Source organism: Mustela lutreola, chromosome 10 (assembly GCF_030435805.1).
Source record: "Mustela lutreola isolate mMusLut2 chromosome 10, mMusLut2.pri, whole genome shotgun sequence".
Taxonomy (NCBI): domain Eukaryota; kingdom Metazoa; phylum Chordata; class Mammalia; order Carnivora; family Mustelidae; genus Mustela; species Mustela lutreola.
In genome coordinates, this window is record NC_081299.1 from 9,318,638 (window position 1) to 9,327,425 (window position 8,788).

Genomic DNA, 8,788 nt, shown 5'->3' on the forward strand with positions numbered 1-8,788 from the left:
TGTCCTTAAAAAAAAGAGAATCTGGAAATATCCCACATTCCTTTTTACAACACAGCGTGCTCCATCATGTGACTTTTTCATACTTTATTCAACTATTTCCCCATGGATCGTGATCTGATCTGTTTCCAGTGTTTCACCATTACAAGTTAACGTTGCTGTGAGTACCCAGATGCATATGAGTAATGAGTAATGTAGTTCAATTGTTGGTTTGCAGATGTTCCGCTGGGATGTTTCCTAGAAAGGGGATCTCAGCGTCAAAGGAAAAGTGCCAATGGGATTTTGCTAGATATTGCCAAAGATCCATTATTAGTAGGAATCCAAAATAACATAACCCCTTATGTTATTTTGGATTCCTACTAATAATGGATGAGAATTCCTATTTCCTCCCCACCCTCACCTATGGCATTTGGTGCCAAAGTTTTGAATGTTACTCTGATAGGTAAAAAATAGAGTTTGAGAGCAGTTTTCCCATTTCCCCTATTGTGAGTGAAGATGAACATCTTCTTATTTTTAAAAACTGTTTGCTTCTCATTTTCAATGATGTGTTTGTAAGTTTTATCCATTAAAAAAACACTTTTTCTTCTTGACTTTTAGAGGCGTTGTCTATAAATTCCTTCTCTTGCAAATACAGGGCACCAGGGTGGCTTAGTTGTTTAAGCGGCTGCCTTTGGCTCAGGTCATGATCCCAGTGTCCTGGGATCAAGCTCTGCATTAGGCTCCTGCTCCGCAGAGACCCTGCTTCTCCCTCTCCCTATGCCTACCACTCTGCCTACTTGCACTCTTTAGCTCTCTGTCAAATAAATAAATTAAATCTTAAAAAAAAAAGTTACAAATACTTTTCCCTCTTTATTATTTGTCTTTTGCCTTTGCGTATAGTAGTTTCATCATTTAAAAGGACTTTGGTGTTTTTTGCTTGCTTATTTGTTTATTTATTTATTTTTCAGATTTTATTTTTAAGTCATCTCTACACCCACCGTGGGGTTCAAAACCACAATCCCGAGACCAAGAGTCATACACTCCACCAACTGAGCCAGCCAGGCTCCCCTGTTTTGTTTTATTTGGGGGAGTTAAATTCACAATCTCTTTTCCTATTGCTTCTGGATTTCAAGTCATAATTACTGAGGTTTTTCTCCACTCCTATATTACAAAGGAATTTACCCATTTTTTTTCTAGTACTTCTATAATACCATTTATAAAATTTAGATCTTCGGTCCATTTAGAAATCATGTTTTCTTCTTCTTTTTCTTTTAAGTAATCTCTACACCAAATTGGGGCTCAAACTCACGACCCCTAGATCAAGAGTCACGCGCTCCCACCGACTGAGCCAGCCAGGCACCCCGGGAGTCATCTTAACATACTGTGTGAGGGACAGACTTTTTCCAACTGGAATTGTGATTAATTGTGGTTTTGACACAGTTAGCTGAAATAACTCCTGTTCTGGTTCATTGGCCTGCCTTAGTTAGAGTAAGATAATATCTATCTCACATTTTCAGCACCTTATCACTGATGGGCTAAAACTCAAGACTACTTTAAAAGTTACAAGTCAAGGGCACCTGGGTGGCTCAATGGGTTAAGCCTCTGCCTTCAGCTTGGGTCATGATCTCAGGGTCCTGGGACCGAGCCCCACATCGGGCTCTCTGCTCAGCAGGGAGCCTGCTTCCCCCTCTCTCTCTGCCTGCTTGTGATCTCTGTCTGTTAAATAAATAAATAAATAAATAAATAAATAAATAAAAATCTTTTTTTAAAAAGTTACAAGTCAAGGGGTGCCTCAGTGGCTCAGTTGTTAAGGTGTCTTCCTTTGGTTCGGGCCATGATCCCAGCATCTTGGAATCAAGCCCTGAATCCGGCAGAGAGCCTGCTTCTGCCTCTGCTTGTGTTCTCTCTCTTACTGTGTCTCTCTCTGTCAAATGAATACATTTTAAAAATCTTAAAAAAATAAATAAATAGAAGAATTCTATTTTTAAAAATTTACAAGTCGAAAAAAATTACAAAAATGAAAGTTATCAGTCGGTATTATAAGAAAGGCTGTTACCTTCATTCCACCTGTTGTTTTAGGTTTTCTAACGACTCTGCTCACATTCGTGTCTCAACAACAGCGCAGCTCGCGACCTTCCGCGGGAAGCCAGGAGGAGTAAGCTCTTCTTGCTGGCCGAGCTGCCCACTTCCTCTCAGTTTCCGGTGAGATATTGCACACCAGCTACAGCTGGGGAGAGGAGACTGTCACGCTTGTGGACAAACACCTGCGGCTGGTTCACGTGTGTCACAAAACACTGCCCTCGAGAACACTTTCCATCCTTGATCCCCCCAGTGGGGAGGAACCACTCTAAGTGATCTTCAGAAATGCCAGAGTTAACACTTCAGATGCCTGAATTCAGAGAATTGCAAATAATGACATTTCTGACTAATTTCAATGGCTTTTACAGTTGTTGTTTTTTTTAAGGGTCTCTCTACACCCACCATGGGGCTCGAACTCACAGCCCCGAGATCAAGGGTCACGTGCTTTTCCGACTGAGCCAGCCATAAGCCCCTATTTCAATGACTTTTAGAAGCAGAACTTATAATGATGATAGTATAATAAAATGAAACTCAACTGGTGAAAATTTCTTGAATGTCTTGAAAGGCGATATGTATATCAAACTTAACCAGGAATTAAAAAATAAGAATAAAAAAATTAAAATAAATAAATAAATAACTTAACCAGAAATAGAATTGTCGGCATATTTTCATCCACAGACGAACCTTTTCGTCTTTGCCTTTTCCATCTTTCTGTTGTCATAAAATCTGCTCTTCTTCCCTTGTTGACGATAACAGAAGTGAACAGTGGACAGTGGGATATGAACCTTGTATTGTTTTTCCCATAATGGGAAAGACCGCACATTTGCAAAGAGGCTTTCAGACCTCTGGAAGGCAGTCTTCACCATATATATAAATGATCCAGTGTAAAATTGTAAAATAAAAAGAGAGTTCTGCCTACCTATCTAGCTCCGTTGCTCCCTTGGAGGAGGACTTTCAACAACACCATTTTGAGGATTTATATTTTTATTAGGATGCCTCTCTTTAAAATTGCTGGCCCCCAGATGCACCATGTATATGATAAGACTCAAGAATAACCCAACTAGGGCACCTGGGTGGCTCAGTGGGTTAAGCCTCTGCCTTTGGCTCAGGTCATGATCTCAGGGTCCTGGGATCGAACTCCCTATCGGGCTCTCTGCTCAGCGGGGAGCCTGCTTCCTTCTCTCTCTCTGCCTGCCTCTCTGCCTACTTGTGACCTCTTTCTCTGTCAAATAAATAAATAATCTTTTTTAAAAATAGAATTTTAAAAAAAAGAAGAATCCTACTAGCTTTATGTGTTGGAAGTGACAATAAAACCAGAAAACCTTGGTGCTGAAATTTTTATTTTTAAAAACTTTTAAATTTATTTTTTATTTTCAATTTTTATTTATTTATTTAAATAGATTATTTATTTATTTATTTATTTAATTGAGAGAGAGAGAGAGAGAGAAGGAGAGAGTGCAAGTGGTGAGTGGAGGGGCAGAGGGAGAAGACTCCCTGCTGAGCAGAGAGCCCGATGCAGGACTCGATCCCAAGACCCTGGGATCATGACCTGAGCCAAAGGCAGATGCTCAATGACTGAGCCATCCAGGCACCCAAAAGAGACTTTAAAGCTCCTCTCATTCAAAAGGAAATCTCTTCGATCTTTGTAAGTGCAGCTGTGTGGCGGCAAGATTGGGGGGCTGCTTTCCTCCACGTCGATAAACTAGCGTGGAAATGACATAAGGGCATGTCATCCAGCAAAGAGGAATGACCCACTTAGGGTGACTAATCGGGGCAGAGTCGATGTAATCGAATGCTTACTAGCAGTATCCTAGCACCAGCTAGTGGCAAGAATTAATGAATACATTGCATGCCAGGAAAAATAGAATATTTGCATTAAGGACATTGTACATCTCAATTTCTCAACCACTTTTTTTTTTTTTAAGATTTTATTTATTTACAGGGAGAGAGAGACAGTAAGAGAGGGAACACAAGCAGGGGGAGTGGGAGAGGGAGAAGCAGGCTTCCGCTGAGCAGGAAACCCGATGTGGGGCTGGATTCTAGGACCCCGGGATCATGACCTGAGCTGAAGGCAAAGGCTTAATGACTGAGCCACCCTGGTGCCCCTCTCAACCACTTTTTAGGCACCTTCAACAGTACATAATTTTTATCCTCTTGACTAAGCAGTAGAGACATCTTTATTTAAAATACCAAAGGATGCTGTTCAGCTGGAAAAACTATGAGCAGCTTGTCTGATACGGTTGTCAGAATCCTGGGAGGAGGGTCCAGGATGGGGTTAGGAAAGAAGAAAATAGAAATATCTTTGTGCTTGGCAAAAAAAAAAAAAAAAAAAAAAAACAACCCACCCTTGAATATGTACAGCTTTCCCAGAGCTCGTATGTAGCAATTTCTTGGTCGTTCACTATAATTCAGCCTGAAGGGTACTCTAGCTGTCCTTGAGAACGCTCATTCACCATCAGACCAGCCCATTTATCATATCCAACACTCTGACGGAAACTGGAATTTCAAGCAGACTCACCCCTCACATTCTGAGCCCGCTCTGACAATGTCTTGCTGGGTCTGTATAGACAAACGAGAATTAAGGACTTGGACGGCAAATGCGACATGGGTAGCTACCTTGCTTTGCCATGGACAGTGCAGCACTTTTGCACATCCAAAAAGTCAAGGGAGTCCACACAAGTACATGTAGCATTAATTCCTGGTGATCGTGAGGCGATGAAATGGATGCAACAGCTATCTTGTGGGGCTATAGAGAAAAAACTGGAAAACGCACCCTTGTTATCCAAGGAAAGTTTCTTTAGGACTAGAAATCACAGGAATAAGTATTATCTTGTTGGGGTTAAAACACATTTGAAAAGATCGTAATCAAAGAATAAAAACCTGGGGGCGCCTGGGTGGCTCAATAGGTTGGGCCTCTACCTTCAGCTCGGTTTATGGTCTCAGGGTCCTGAGATCGAGCCCCACGTCAGGCTCTCTGCTTGGTGGGGAGCCTGCTTCCCCCTCTCTCTCTGCCTGCCTCTCTGCCTACTTGTGATCTCTGCCTGTCAAATAAATAAATAAAATCTTTAAAAAAAAAAAAAAAGAAGTTGTATATGTGTTTATATATGGACATATTTACAACAACCAGACACAATGGAGTCCTTACCGGTGTGCTTTTAGCTGCCGAAAGGTAGCTGGCTCAACGTATATTTATTATTTCCCAAACAACGTCCTTTTTTTTTTTTTTTTAAGTAAACTCTACCCAAAATGTAGTGTTCTAACTCACGACCCCAAGATCAAGAATGGGGTCTATCAAAGCCAGCGGGGCACCCCATGGAATAATGTCCTTTCATGGCTGTGGCTTCTGTACCCTACAACTGTGAGTACCCCTTATTGGACTCCTTCGTGGCAGGAAGCTCTTCCCAGCTCACATGCTACTCACAGGCGGAAAGAAGCAGCTTACAGACTCTCCATCTCCACAAGTCAGATGGGTGGGACCTCGGTAACCTGCATGCCTCCCTCCAAAACAGAAATAATCAAGAGAATTACCAAACATGTCCAGACCCAAAGTCTGAGAGTCTTACACCAGCTGCTGCCTCCCCTCCTGCCCCATTCCCCTTGCTTCACACCAGGACTCCCAGTCCATAGACACCGCGGTCTGCAGCCACAGTTCCCATCTCGTCCACACAAACCTTCATTCCCTGGCTCACGCAGCTGTTCAACACAGACTTATTTGAAACCACATGAGATGGATGCTGATATTTCAGCGATGAAGGACCCAGTCCCTGCCCTTACAGACCTCGCAGTTTAGCGGCAAGAAGGAGATGTCACCTGACAAATAATACAGAGGAGGAAATAAAAATTTTTAAATTCCTAAATTGTGCTAGCACCATGCAAAGAGACTAACAGGAAACATCTCATGTAATCCTCACACAATGATCAAGAGGAAACCCTTCCTATCTTCACTTTACTTATGCAAAAAAACAAAAAACAAAAAACGAGGCTTTGGAGAGACGAGCAGTTTGTCCATGATGATTCCACTGGAAGTGGCAGAGGTAAAAGGAAGTGACTCTGTCTCCAGAGTCTAAAAGCTAGCGCATCTCTAAAGGCGTCTTCAAAAAATACAGCAAAAAAGCTTTCTTATCCTCCAACCCAGAATAGATTTATTTATTCTTCCCCGTTTATTTATATTATTAGGGACTCACCGATAGCCATTTTATTCTTCTGTTTACAATCCACTACTACCTTGTTTTATTGCTCAGGTTGTTCCAGCGATGACCACTGGGAGGCGCTCTTGCAGCTGACTCACGTGTTTCTTCTTTTTTAAAAGGTTTTATGTATTTATTTGACAGAGAGAGACACAGCGAGAGAGGGAACACAAGCAGGATGAGAGGGAGAGAGAGAAGCAGGCTTCCCGCAGAGCAGGGAGCCCGACACGGGGCTCGATTCCAGGACTCTGGGATCATGACCCCAGCCGAAGGCAGATGCCCAACAACTGAGTCACCCAGGCACCCCTCACATGTCTCTTTGACATGTCTCCATCGTTGTTAATTTTTATGTGAGGACTTTTTAATTTTCTGGCACTACAAGACTTGTCAATTTCTTTGTTGGCTATGATGAACAATGAAATTAATGGTATCAGTTTGGGCAAACTATCAGCCCCTGTGCGGAGAGCACAGATCTGTGGCTACAGACTGAGTTTCCACAATATTTTAGTTTGGTGTTTCTACCATTCTTTTGGATGGCTTTGGTAGCCCTCTGGATTTGACCACAAACCTATGATCCTGACTTTGAACCCTTGACCCAAAGTCCCTGATCTGTACTGATTGACTCACGTAGAGTTCGGTTCATTCTTTCCATCGTGCCCAGTAAATGGATGAAATTTATCAGCCTCTTCACATCACGCTGTATTCTCCGTTCTGCTTTTGTTGAACATTTTTGGGAAAGTGTGGAGGCCATTCCATGACAGCAACACGAACATAAAAGTCAGTTGTTTCTCGTCCGGTTGGAGAAAAAGGAGGGCAGAAGAGCCTCCTCCACCCTGGCATTCTTGACATCTGGGGCTGCCTTCTTCTTCATCCTGGGGGGCTTCCTGTCCTTGCAGGTTACTTAGCAGGATCCCTGTCCCCACCTACTAGATCCCAGTAGTACTCACCAAGTTGTGAAAGCCACACCGTCTCCAGACATTGTCAAATGCCTCCCCTGGGGGAGAAGGGAAGGGCGAAATCACACCCAGTGGAAAATCATCGTTGTGTAGTAATAAACCAAGAGGGTTTTCTTAGCAGCATTACAAGAGAAAGGGGACTGGGACATCTTGGAGTAAACACCCTGGCCCTTTTAAACCCTGTCATCTGGGGGCGCCGGGGTGGCTCAGTGCCTTAAGCCAGGGTGGCTCTGTGGGTTAAGCCTCTGCCTTTGACTCAGGTTGTGATCTCAGGGTCCTAGGATCAGGGTCCTGGGATCAAGCCCCACATGGAGCTCTCTGCTCAGTGGGGAGCCTGCTCTACCCCCCCGCCCACCTGCCTCTCTGCCTGCTTGTGATCTCTGTCAAATAAATAAATACAATCTTTTAAAATAAATAAATAAAATAAACCCTGTCGTCTGATCAGCTTTGATTCCCTGGGCAGGACTGACCTGGGCAAGCCTTTGCAAAGGAGACCTCCAAGAACCAACCAGGGTGGAATTTGGGTAATTTGATAAGTGACTTAAAAGGTTGGAAGTTCGCTCCGGTTCATTCACTGGAACACCTGCCCCTAAGTACTGAGTTAACTGTGTGGTCCTGGCCCTTTTCCAGTCCAGGTGATTGCAAATTACCTTCTGCAGCGTTCCTTCCAATTTCCGGGGCGCATGGTCCCTTTCTTTACTTCTGCACCACACAGCATGACTAAACCGTAATTATTCTCTTAGCTTCTAGAGATTAGTTAGGGGATATTAATTTGTGATTTGTTTGTTAATGTTTAAAGTTGGCAAAGCACTGGCGGATGGAGAGGACAACTTGAAGTTTCTCATTCTGGCTCTGTGGGATGTAATAATGGAGAGAGAAACCTCCCTTAAGCTATCTTGCCAAAAGAAAAAAATAATTATCCAATTGTTCATAAATCTGCAAAAGGCTTTCTTTGATGAACACCAGTCCTAGAGAAAGTAGAGAAGAAGCCAGATCACAGTGTCACGCACTTTGCTGTGTAGATACAGTCGAAGGACCTCAGGTCTTTGTGTATAACTTCCCCCAAACCTGCCCCTCTCCTACCCCTAGTCTCTGATCTGATGTCTTACTTACACCTGACCTTTAGGGAAAGTATGCCACCCTCCGGGATTTTCTCAGTCCTTGTTCCCATTTAAACCACCAGCCCTGGGCACCTGAGTGGCTCAGTAAGTTAAGCAGCTGCCTTCAGCTCAGGCCATGATCTCAGGGTCCTGGGATGGACCCCACATCTGGCTCCTTGCTCAGCAGGAAACCTGCTTCTCCCTCTCCCTCTGCCTTCTTCTCCCCCTGCTGGTGTTCTTTCTCTTTCTCTGTCAAATTAATAAATAATCTTTTTATTTTATTTTATTTTTTTAAAGATTTTATTTATTTGACAGACAGAGATCACAAGTAGTTAGAGAGGCAGGCAAGAGAGAGAGGAGGAAGCAGACTCCCCGCAGAGCAGAGAGCCCGATGTGGGGCTCGATCCCAGGACCCTGAGATCATGACCTGAGCCGAAGGCAGCGGCTTAACCCACTGAGCCACCCAGGTGCCCCTAAATAATCTTTTTAA